This window comes from Peromyscus leucopus, chromosome 10 (genome assembly GCF_004664715.2).
Source record: "Peromyscus leucopus breed LL Stock chromosome 10, UCI_PerLeu_2.1, whole genome shotgun sequence".
Taxonomy (NCBI): Eukaryota; Metazoa; Chordata; class Mammalia; order Rodentia; family Cricetidae; genus Peromyscus; species Peromyscus leucopus.
The window spans coordinates 88720000-88732804 of NC_051071.1; the positions used below are offsets into that span (position 1 = coordinate 88720000).

General features: G+C 41.5%; 1 pseudogene; it reads left to right on the forward strand.

Moving 5' to 3' along the window:
- The first annotated feature begins 3102 nt into the window (after nt 1-3102).
- Nucleotides 3103-3655, forward strand: LOC114691860 (annotated as a pseudogene).
- Nucleotides 3656-12805: the final 9150 nt, after the last annotated feature.

Below are 12805 nucleotides of genomic sequence, written 5' to 3' on the forward strand. Positions count from 1 at the left end.
GTTTGGACTGGATCCACCTAAACACAGACAATGTGTTTGTTGTAGTTGCTGTTGAATACTAAATTCAAAGACACAGAAAACATATGTTTTCCATAAATGTCCAAGGCTCTGGTTGCTCTGTCCAGGATGGTCTGTGTTCTCAAAGAATAATACTGTTGCTCACTCTGCTTCTGGGAATGGCATCTCTCACTGTTCTTAAGGTATCACTAAAATCCATATTATTCTGGTATCTAAAAGACACATACATGATTTACAAGACTATCAAATGACTTCATTATTCTGCTAAGAGTAATCAAGAATCATGTGAGTGATGATGGACGACCTTACCAACTGGAGGTGCCTCCTTCAGGAATGAGTAGACCGGTGGGATGAAGGATTCACAGCACAATGGTGAGTCTTTCTGTCACGATGAAGTACTTATGAAAAGACACTGTGATATGGACTCACAAAGGATAAGATACTGCCCTGACCTATATAATAGATTACTGCATAAGTCCTTAAAATGTCTATTTTAATTATTATAAAATGAATGCTAATTGAAAAACGAGCCAATAGTAAACCTAGTTCTATATGAAATAGAACAATTACATGGATTGTAAGGAAAAGGAACCTGACGAAAATGAAGACATAACATGAGATACTTTAGCAAGACTGTGCCAGAAAACTGTGACCTTTCTCTGGATTGTGAAATAACTTACCTACCTTCTTCTCGAAATTAGATTTCTGACTTAAGAAATCAACAAAGCATTTCCCCCTCTCCTCGGTGCTTGGCCGAGCTTTGAATCTGCCCTGCCTGTCTCCGTGGTTAGATACAGAGATGGTGTAGTTTCCCCAGTGAATTCACTTGGCTTTGCCACACCTGTGCTTCCCACCACTACCTCAGCTTTGTCTGGTGCTGTGCGTGTAACATGCTTCCCCAGAGGCCTTGAGCTGGAATGTGATCTACAGCCTCATTCAATGCACTTCGTTGGCTTCAGTGGGGTCCTTAAGGTTTGATTTTTCTCAGATGACCCATTCCTTTGTAAGTCTCCTCTTGGATGCTTCATAGAATCTGCTTCCAATTTTAAAACATGCAAATCCATAGGAAACTTCTCTCTCATGGTGGTCAATACTCCTTCTACCACAGAGGCCAATTCTGGCTTCTCACGGCCTGTGGCTTCTCACTGTTTGATACAACGGCACCAACAGAAGCCAGGACTCTTCCCGTTTACCTTAGGAAAGCAGGAACATGAACACGGAGCAGAGTTTGAGCTATTACAGGAACACATAATTACAAGGAACACTTGGCTCTGGTTTTGAAACAGCCTGAAATTGAAGGCAGATCCCTTGACCCCCACCCTTGATGCAAAGCCACAAGACCAAGGGAGGGCATCGTCTCCCAGTGCCAACTCATCAGATTGAAAAAAATAAGGTCGTCCACGTGTTTTAATTGTTTTATGACTTTGTAGAATTAGGTCAAGTATCATGATATTTTTTTTTTTTTTTTTTTTTTTTTTTTTTTTTGGTTTTTCGAGACAGGGTTTCTCTGTGTAGCTTTGCGCCTTTCCTGGAACTCACTTGGTAGCCCAGGCTGGCCTCGAACTCACAGAGATCCGCCTGGCTCTGCCTCCCAAGTGCTGGGATTAAAGGCGTGCGCCACCAACGCCCGGCGTATCATGATATTTAAATGGGTTGTTTAGTCTAACAATCCATCATTGGATTATCACCCTTACAATATGGAAAACTGAATTTGGCCTGTTTAGACCAACTATTCCAAAGTGTATAATCTGTCAAAGATTTACTGTAGCCACATTTTTAGATATTTTAAATATACATATATATATAATTGTTATTTTCCCCAAACAGAGACTTGTCAGATGTGAGGTCAAAGCAGGCATTATAGTACATTTGATAGTACCAGTCTTAACAATGACAAAGTTCAAGTTTTCTAGAGGTGTCAAAGTTCCTGCTCAACCTAACTCATTTTTGATGTTAGTCTATGATTTAAGTCACCATTACTTTATTCCATGTGACCTCATTACAACTATTTATAGTGAACTAGTAACCATTGGGCAGAGACGTGCCGCTTTGCACCTTGACTTTGAATGCGGCAGTGCCTAGAGAACAAAGATGTAGATAATGATTTTAATGTATTTTTTAGGTATTTAAGTTTCAATCTAAATAATTGATATTTTCATCTTTGGTGTGGGCCATAGACAGAGTTATATTATTAGCTCATATTCTGGTTTAATCAGAAGGCCTCATACATATCAGTAGGGATAGATACTACAAGAAATTAGTCATTCAGTCAGCCACCAAACATTTCAGTGTGTGTGTGTGTGTGTGTGTGTGTGTGTGTGTGTGTATGTAGAAGAGTGAGAAAATTAGATTATGCCAAAAGAAATAAAACCCATAAAGCAAGAAAAAATTTACACAGGACAATTTAATGAAAGCCCAAATAACAGAAGAATCATGACAGGAGCATGAGCCATATGGGAAGGGAGGACTTTGTTAAGATGTAGGAGTTTCTTGGAATACCCTGGGTCAGGGGTATCCCTGACAATCATACTCTGCAATTTCAAGGAGGATATACCAATGTAGTCCCTAATAAGTGTTGACTACGTGGCCGGCTGACTTCAGCTGTTCCATCAATGCTGTAACTTTTACCATTGATGCAACAGAGTGAGCTCTATCATACAGCAGTACCACACCACCATAAGTAAAGCCTGGCCATGACTTACTTGTTGTGGACTCACAAACTGTTATTATTGCGGGTTGCTGCAGAAGGCCCAGGCAGTGGGAAGCCTAGGAAACACCCAAAATACAACCCCACTAGTAACTGAAGACTATGTTTGTCTATTGTGGAATCCCTGAGAGAATTTCTGAGAACAGATTTCTTACTCACCAAAGAATGTGCTGACCCAAACACAAGGACATCAGGTCTTTTAACAAAACAAAACGATCAGTCATGGAACCTCCAGGCCAATCACGAAGTGATCGAATAATCAAGTAACAGTGGGAAACTCTCTTGGATAATTAAGAATTTGTTTCTTATTAAAAATACAGAAGGTCGAAGAAAATTATCCCACTCTTCCTGTAAGCGGCCTAAGGTGACCTGTGAAGATGGTTAGCTACTCTCTTGACCCAGAAAACCCTACAAAATTATGCAAATCAAGAGGTTCAAATCTTCTGGTTCACTTTAAGAACACCCGTGAAACTGCCCAGACCATCAAGGGTATGCATATCCGAAAAGCCACCAGATATCTGAAAGACACCACTTTAAAGAAGCAATGTGTGTCTTTCTAGAGGTATAATGATGGAGTCCATAGGTGCGCCCAGGCCAAACAATGGAGCTGGACACAAGGTTAGTGGCCTAAAAAAGAGTGCTGAATTTTTGCTGCACATGCTTGAAAATGCAGAGAGCGATGCTGAACTGAAGGGTTTAGATGCAGATTCTCCAGTCATTGAACACGCCTAGGTGAACAAAGCAGCTTAGATGTGCTGATGAACTTAGAGAGCTCTTGCCTGGATTAACTGGTACATGAGCTCCCCTGACACATGGAGATGATCCTCACTGAAAAGGAACAAAGTGTTCTAAAGCCAGAAGAGGAGGTTGTGCAGAAGAAAAAGACATCCCAGAAGAACTGAAGAAACAAAAACTTACGGCATAGGAATAAATTCAGCATAAAATAAATGCAGCTAAAAGTTTAAAAGAAAGAAAGAGAGAGAGAGAAAGTTATCCCATCAGGAGTAGACCAATATTATCCTTCAGAAAGGTTATTTTTTTAAAAATTTTACTTAAACTGGAACAGGTATAGGACAAGGAAGAAATCCATAGTTTTCTAGAAGGCTAGATTGTCTGAGTGTGCCACTAAATGCACTGCATGTTACTTAGCCTGTGTCTCATAATAAAAGACGGTCTGTTGTCTAAACAAGAAAGTGGAATGCAAATTTCTTGGTAACTTTAGTACACAAAAAATGGTCTTGAAACTGAATCTGGAATTCTTTGAAAGAGATATATTAATAGCTAGGAAACACTTAAAAGTGTTCAACATCATTAACCATTAGGGAAATGCAAAGAAAAACTGCTTTGAGATTCTCTCTCACCTCACTCAGAATGGCAATGATCAAAATCATCCATCCAATGATAACACACACTAGTGAGGCTGTGGGCAAAAGGGACCCCTGATACAGTCACTGTGGAATCAGTATGGAGGTGTCTCAAAAAGCTGAAATAGAACTTCCTTAAGATCCAGCTATACCACTCCTGGGGTTATTCCTAAATAACTACATCCTACAAGGGAAATACCTGCACGTTCAAGTTGATTACAGCTCTAGTCATAATAGCTAGGACCACCTGCCTAGGGAATGGTGCTGCTCACAGTGGGCTGGGCTGTCCTGCATCAATTAACAATCAAGACAATCCATTATAGATATGCCACAGGCCAATCTGGTCTGGGAAATTTCTCACATGCAGCTCCCTTCCCATGTGATTCTAGGCCACATCAAGTTGACAGTTGAAGCTAACTAGGATGTATGTTTTTCAGTTTTTTTCTTCAATGCTTAAGATTAATAATGCTTTTAATGACATAATATATTCTGAGGGAAGCGAGTGAAACCAAAGTTCAGAGAATTACATAAGTTCTTACCGAAATTTAGATTTAGTACAAGGCCTATAGATGACTCTTCAACTCCCTCCTTAATCATCGTATACACTTTCTTTTTCCCCCCACTTTATACTCATGATGCACTAATGTGACAGATTTGCTTATGTATTGCATTTGTCATTGGCCTCCCTCAACTAAAGTATATGGAGGAAATTCTGTCACAATTATTCCCAGCATTTAGAACAAATAATGTAATGGTATATTGGAACCAATAAATACATATTGAAGTAATAAATGAATGAGAATTAGGGTCTGAAATTATCTAGTTCTAAGTACAACTTCTTTAGCTTTACAGTAAATGATGACATTTCTTGAAAAATATTTAAAACTTCCAGGATGCTTATTATTTATTTTTTAAAGAAAGGTTTCAAAGAAAAGTAATTCAAAGCAACACACTTATTAGTGGCTAAATCATGATTAGATTTGTCAATTTTAGTCTTGAGAATTCAGGCTGTAGAGACAAATTACCAACCAGACCATTTATAAAAGAGTGAAAAGAAAGATACTATCTTCTGGTACAGTGTCAAAAAGAAAAAAAGAAATAGAACAGAATCTACAGGTTAGGCTTGAGAGTTAAAAGTAAGCCTGTGGCCATGAACTGAATGTGCCCCCTTCAAAACTCCTATATTGAAACTCTAATCCCCAACATGATAGCATTTGGTAGCAAGTTCTTAGAAGACAGTTGACATTAGAATAGGTGATGAAAATGGGGTCCTTTATGATAGCATTGATGAGCTTACATAAAGAGGAAGAAACATAAACCACCTCCCTCTACTATATGAAGACATGATACAAAAGCAATCTATAAATCACAGAGGGCCTCCTTCCTGCAGTCAGATCAACAGACTCCTTGCCATCAGCCTTCCAACCTCCAGAACCAAGAGAAACAGAAGATAGTTTATGGTATTCCTCTAAAGCAGCACAAACTGAAGAAGATACACCCCCATAAAACATCTGGTAGGTAAAGGGGGGGGCTAAATCTTAATAAACCTTGTTTTGATAAATCTTCAATCTCTTTGGCCACAAACTGTTCCTATAATGGCTACCTATATCAAACCTACCATGAAGAAATTCTGAGAAGCTTTAAACACTAGACTCAGCCCAGCGTCTAGATTTGCAAACACAGACATCTCCCCTTAGCCTCGGCAAATATGCTTCAAGACCCTTAGTGCTGTCTGAGCTCATGGGTAATAGTGAAATCTGTAGGTACTGTGGTTTCTTCTATTACTTATCTCTGATAAAGTCTAGTTCATATACTAGACAGAGTAATAAATCAATAACAGAACAATCATCACAACACGCTGTGGCAAAAATTATGGGGCATGGTCTTTCCTCTGTTTCTTTTACTCTTTCCTCCTCAGACTGTCTTACTATGGTCTCCACCCTTCTTGTGATGATGGGCACTAATACAATGCCTACACAATAAGATTAAGATAAATAACAAAGGCATTGTGACCTAGCATTAGGCTGCTGCTTTATTTTAGCATGTTTAATACGAGCCGAGTAGTGTAGAAAAGTGAATCTCATGATAGAGATAATTCTAAGTGGCTAACAGGCAGGAACATAAATAATGTGGATACTGTGAATACAGCAATAATCCATATCTTGGAGGAAGGAGCCGGTGTGAGATTTCATCATGCCACACAGAGTGGTGTGCCACAAAAAGCTTACAGATTGTGTATTTCTGGGATTTCCATTTCATCTTTATAGACTCTGATTGAGTGCAACTGAAACTACAGAAAGCAACTGTGGATAAGGAGGTAGCACTATTGTAACAGATGAACCCTGAACTTCTTGTTCAATCTCTTACAACCAAAAGCAATCTCAACAGACCTTCTGACGTTGTCCATCAGAGACATCTCAGATATTACAATGGCCAAGGCCTTCTGAAGTCCAGCCCTATCCCAGATGATCTGATTCCTTAGTATTTAACTTCTCCTCAAGGAAACTTTCAATTAATTAAATTTTGGTCTCTAGTAAAACAATACTGAAAAAGTGGTTGAGAACTCTATGATAGTCTCTCAGTTATTCAGTGTTAGTCATTATTTCAAGATTTATTAAATGTGTCAGGCTAAAGACTGAATGATAAGATTTCATCCCTATTCTTAGCAACTCATAATCTGCTTGGAGGCAATGAAATAAGCAAATAGTGACAGTAGAGAGGGATCAGTGCTATCATGGGGTGCATGGAGATGTACAGCGGTATCTCAGTGCAGCCAGGACAGGCTTCCTTCCTGCAGGGCAGGACTTCAGAACTGAATGACAGGGAAGTCAGACAAAGGAAGCCTGTGTAGTCTTAAGAAAATGATTCCCAGTTCAGGGAATGAATGGGAGTGATTGAATATGCCCAAACTTAGTTTAAGGGAGGGAACTGCACATGGAGGAATTGGAGAGAATTGTGCACCAGAACCGGGTGACTGCCAACCCTCTACACAACTCCGAAATGTCAAACTTCTGTCTTGCCAGCACTGGAGTGGTGGGATACTTTACACAGAGGCTTTAAACTTCTCAGGGTTTTAGAAAGTTCACATAGGCTATGGTGTGAAAAGTAGATTTCATGGAAAACAGTGAGAAGTCCTGTGTCAGCCCAGCTCAGGCCATAATATCTCAAGTACGACAGCAGGAGCAGTATGGATAGCAGCAAGGTTTGCATTGATGGAGGGACATCCCCGCATTGATGCATTGATGCAGGAGGAATAGATCCAGGCAAGTGATGACAAGGAAGCCGTCTGGATTTCTGTCTTGAAGAACTGGGCAAAACAATGCAGAAGAAAAGTCAGTTACACCTTCCAGGTAGTGCTATTCACGGTCATCTTGAAGGATGGTATTGTAGCAAAGGAGAAGCGTCTGTATTAAATAATAGATGTGGAGCTGAAGACGTAGATCATCTGAAACATTAAAGAATGGAAAGAGAAGATGGACACACAATCTCTCCAAAGTGCACAAATCTAAACATCAGGAAATGACAGTGTGGCATGTTGGGGAATATTATTTTAAGGTGTGTTATTTTTGTTTATGTTGCATTTGTTTAACTCTGTGGAGCTGTGTTACTGTGCCTGTCTAAAACACTTGATGGTCTAATAAAGAACTGAATGGCCAATAGCAAGGCAGGAGAAAGAATAGGCAGGGCTGGCAGACAGGGAGAATTAATAGGAGAGATCTGGGAGGAGAGAAAGGAGCCAGAGAAGGAGGAGGACATCAGGACCCAGCCACCCAGCTACGCAGCAGGCCACAGAGTAAGAAACAAAGAAAGGCAGACAGGAATAGAAAAGGAAAAGCCTGGAGGCAAAAGATAGATGGGATGATTTAAATGAAGAAAAGCTGGCTAGAAACAAGCCAAGCTAAGGCATTTACAATGAAGACCAGCCTTCATGTGTGATTTATTTGGGAGCTGGATGGTACACCCACACAAAAGAGCAAAAGCAACCAACAACAGTGGCAGAGAGGAGAAGCTTGGGATGGTGGACAGAAGGGAGGGGAGAACTGAGCACAGTGCTGTGGGTTTGGAAAGAGGAGAAATGGTTACCGTAGAAACCACGCAAGAATGCGGCAGGAAGTGTTCATTCCAATGGACAGGCAAGACACAATGGTTAAAGAAGATGTTATCAGTGGCCTTGTGCACCCAGGTTCCCAGAGGGGGGAGGCAAAGGCTGCCTTGAGTGAGGAGGCTGAAAGATGAGCAGATGAGAAAGAGATTGCCTTAGCAGCTGGTTAGTCACTTTTCCGTAGCTGTGATAAAGCACCATGACTACAGGCAACTTATGGAAGAAAGAGTTTATTTTGAACGCTGGTTCCAGAGGGAAAGAGTCCATCTTAGGGAAGCGAGGCACAAGCAGCAGGCATGGTGGCCAGAGCTGGAAGCTGAGACCTCCCATCCTCAGCTGCAAGTAAGAAGTGGAGAGAGCAAACTAGAGACAGACTGACATTGTAATAGTAAAACCTGACCCGGGTGACATCCTTCCTCCAGGAAGGCCACACCTCCTAAATCTCTCCAAACAGCACCATCAACTGGGAACCAAGTGTTCAGATGCCCAAGTCTCTGGGGACAATTGTTATTCCAACCACCATAGCAGATGTTGGTAACTCTTAAGAAACCTGAAGAGAAAGCCATATGGGAGGAGCTAGGCAGGGATGTATATGGGGGAGAAGGTTTGTAGTTTCTTTTATGAAAGAGCCTTAAAATCTAAATGGCAATGAAAAAGAGCCAATAGGGAGGAATTGATGGCATGGTAGGGATACAGGTCCGTGGGAACGCTGTAAATAGATCAAACAGATGTCAACTTTGTTCATTCCTGTGTGATTCTGAATAATGTCAATTTGGAAGGCCAGAGAAAAATTCAGTTTACTTTTGAGACAGGAACTGCATCAAGAATGAGCCATAAATACTCTGCCCTTGGGTCTATCATCCACACATAGCATTATGTGTTAGCCGCCAAGTTTCCCCACCCCCTCATTTTATAAGAATAGAGTCAGTTGATGTGTCTCACTAATGTTCACCTGATGTCAAATTCTATGAGAACTTCCAGTCTCATGTAAATAGCCATAGATGTGGTTTTTCAGTCTCCACATAAAGCAACTGAAATAGAGGCAGCCCTTATCCTCCAGAGCACAGCAACAAGAAACAGATGGCATGGAGGCATAGGCCCACCACCACCACCCCAGAAGGACACAGCATTATGAGAACATGGTGGTTTTAGTGAGTTTCATTGGGTATAAGCTTGGAGTCTGTTGTTTCTGGATTATGGGACATGTACACATTTTGTGCCAGATAGAATCCAAGTGCTGACAGGAGTAGACACAGCCCCTACCCCTAACCGGGAAACTATCTCCAATTGATAACCATGAGCCAACAAAAAAACAGTTCTCCCCAACAGTCTCACTGGGGATACAAACCACCCTTGAGGGTAGGCCCCTTGCCCAGCAGTAAAGGGTCAACAAAAGAACTCAGTGGTGTCTTTAGAGTTCTTTGTCTCCTAAAGTTTTGGCAGGGCCTTACCTTTTTATTTTATTTTTTAACCTCACAGGTCCTTTGAGTATATATTATGACTTCCAATTTTGTGCTTTTTATGGGATCTCTGTGTGTACACATGTGTGTGTCTCTGCATCTTTTTTTCTTTGGCTCTTTTTCCTCTGTTTGTTTGTTTTGCCCTATTCCAGTTTGCTGTTTTCATTGTATCTGATTTATTTTATTCTTTAGATGTTTGTTTTCTAACAAGAGACAAAAAGTGTGTGGATCCAGATGGGAGGGGATGTGGGGAGAAGCTCAGAGGAATTGATAGAAGGGAAACTGTAATCAGAACACATTGTATGGAAAAAATCTATTTTCAATAAAAGAAAAAAATTGTGTGTGTGTGTGTGTGTGTGTGTGTGTGTGTGTGTGTGTGTGTGCTCCACCACATTTGTGCCACAACCCATGTGTGGCGGTCAAGGAACAACCTTGGGTGCTCTTTGCCTTCTATCTTTGAGGCAATGTCTTGTGTTCACCATGAGTAGACCATGCCAGCTGTCTTGCAAGCTTCCAGGAGATTCTCTACCTTCAAACTCACCGTAGGAGCACTGAGGTCATAGACACAGGCGCTGGGCATCTGAACTCGGGTTCTCTTGCTTACACAGCAAATGCTTTGCTTAATGAGTCATATCCTCAACTCTGAATTATTTTTAATTAATTGTCTCTCTCTTTCTCTTTCTCTCTCTCTCTCTCTCTCTCTCTCTCTCTCTCTCTCTCTCTTTCTCTCTGTGCATGCGTGTGTGTGTGCGTGCGTGTGTGTGTGTGCATCTTCACTGCGGAGCCATTTTTTCAGACCCCCAGAGTATTTTTGGTCTATCTTCCCTTCTTTCGAATTTATGCTTCCTGCTACTTTACCGAAGGAAGCAGGTAGAGTGTGTAACAGCATTTTCTATATTCCGGATGTTGCTGAGCGCATCCTGATGGTGCCATTTCATGTGTTTGTCTATAATTACATTTCCTCTGGCCTGGTAGGTACCAAGACTTGACCAAATTTATGTGCAATTATTTGGCCAGATACTTTATGGGTGATAGAGGCATACACTAGCTGACAATTTTAAAGAGCTTTGGTGAAAACATCTTCACTTTTAACCTCCAAGTGGTCACACAATAAAATCAAGATTGTAGCAGAGTCGCACCCAGCACTCCATTCTTGACTCTCAGTCTACCCCTTTCATTCAAGCAGAAGCCACTTGCGAGGTTGATGGCCAGTGAGTGCCCGACATCTGTATGTCTCCACCCCCCAATACTGTGGTTACAGGGACATGCAGCCAAGTGTGGGTGCTCTGGATTCAAACCTAGGCCCTAATGCCTGACGGACTAGTCCTCTCATTGGCTGAACCATCTCCTCTTGCCCCCCTTTCCATTTCGATTACCTTTTCCTCATGATAACTCAGAAAGTTTCTGCTTTCGCATTAGAACCCTACTGTATTACTGTATTGTCAGTTTTTTTATTTTGTTCATTCATTGAGAAATGTATACAGTATGTTTTATCGTATTCTTTTCCATTCCCAAACTCCTCCTAGGTCCCCTGTCCCTTCCCGCCCAATTTCATGTTCTTTCCCTCTCTTAAAAAAGCTACTAAAAACATAGGGTCTGATTTGCACTGAATAACTGCTCCTGAGCATGAGCCTGCCCTGAGGGTGGTTGATACACCCAGTGTCACTTCAGTGAAGACAACTGGTTTTCCCTCTCCCACCAGCTAATAATATGTGTCGATAGCTTCTTGGCTGGTCATGGTGGGACTTTGTGCCCCCCCTTCCTCTGTGCTTGCATTTGTCCGTCTTGAGCTTGTACAGGGTCCGTCTCTGTGAGCTCACATGTGCATCTGCCCCACTGTGTCTGGAGAATGTTTTCTTAAGATCATCCACAACCTCTGGCTCTTACAATCTTCCCATTCTTTCTTCCTCACAGATTCCTGAGCCTAGAGAAGAGGGGTGTGCTCCAATCACCCCATTCAGGAGAGCACTCTGAAGTCTCTCATTCTCCTCATGTTGCCCAGTTGTGGGTCTCTGCATTAGTTCCCATCTACTCTAAGAATGACTCTCTGCTGGGGTTTGAATGCCACGCTGATCTATGGGTAATAGTCATTAGACGTCATTTCCTTGTTCAGTTAGCAGAGCGACTGTAGCAGGTCTTGCCCCGGAGCTCTGACCTGTCTAGTCTCAGGTTCTTGGCATCATGAACATTTCCGTTTCCAGAATTTAAGCTGCTTTCCCTCCTCACACAGCTCTGGACTCCGTGGATCTTTTAGTTTCTGTGCCTTCTCTCGGCCTGTGCTCTTCTCCACACACAGCTGCAGACACTTTAAAGCAAGGGCCAGGCTTTCTTGTTTAGCTCCTGGTGTCCTATAAAACACTTCGGTTTGGTAGAAAACTGAATTATTCAAACTTTGCTCAACCGAGCTTATGGGATTGAATGGAACAGAAGGAGCCTTATTCAGCTTCTCTTTTATGGCTCTATCTTTAAAAAATGCTGAAATACTTCTCTTTAGCTCTGAAGACTCTAACAGAGTAACTGGCACCTGAGGAACAATGGATTTATTGATTTCTGTCAGGTGGACACCAACTGAGGAGAATAACGTGACAGGTCAAGAGAAGTGTGCAAAGCACCGAACCAGATTTTCCTTTGCAAGCTTAGAAAGCATTCTGCCAACCCATGTACCGCGGGTTTGTTTTTCAGTCATCATTTCAATAACCATGAGCTACTTTCTGGCAGTACTAGTAAGCTCTGTTCATAGGAATAAGCAATAGAAACAAGCCCAAGTGTGTAACGAGGTGGCTCCATTTGCACATCAAAGGGCCCAGTACCAGATGATGCAAAGCACTCTGTTTTATGAAAGGTTGCGTCAGCTTCTTGGTCTGAGCCTCAAACGTTGTAACTTTCACAGTAGCAGACCTTAGGCAGTCTGGCTGATTTAATCATATTAATTTTGACTTATGAGCCTCTGAAACATGTTTCAGTAAGAAATATAAAAGAATCGATATTGAGATATCACTGGGCATCAACTCATTCCCTTTATTTAGTGCTTTTAAACTAACGCAGTGCTGTGTGCAATAGCCAGCTTCCCTTTCTTTCGACATAGTGGAAACTTGTACAATTGTGAAAGTTTAAATGTTTAAGCCTTTTGCTGTTTATTTGATTTGAAATCCAG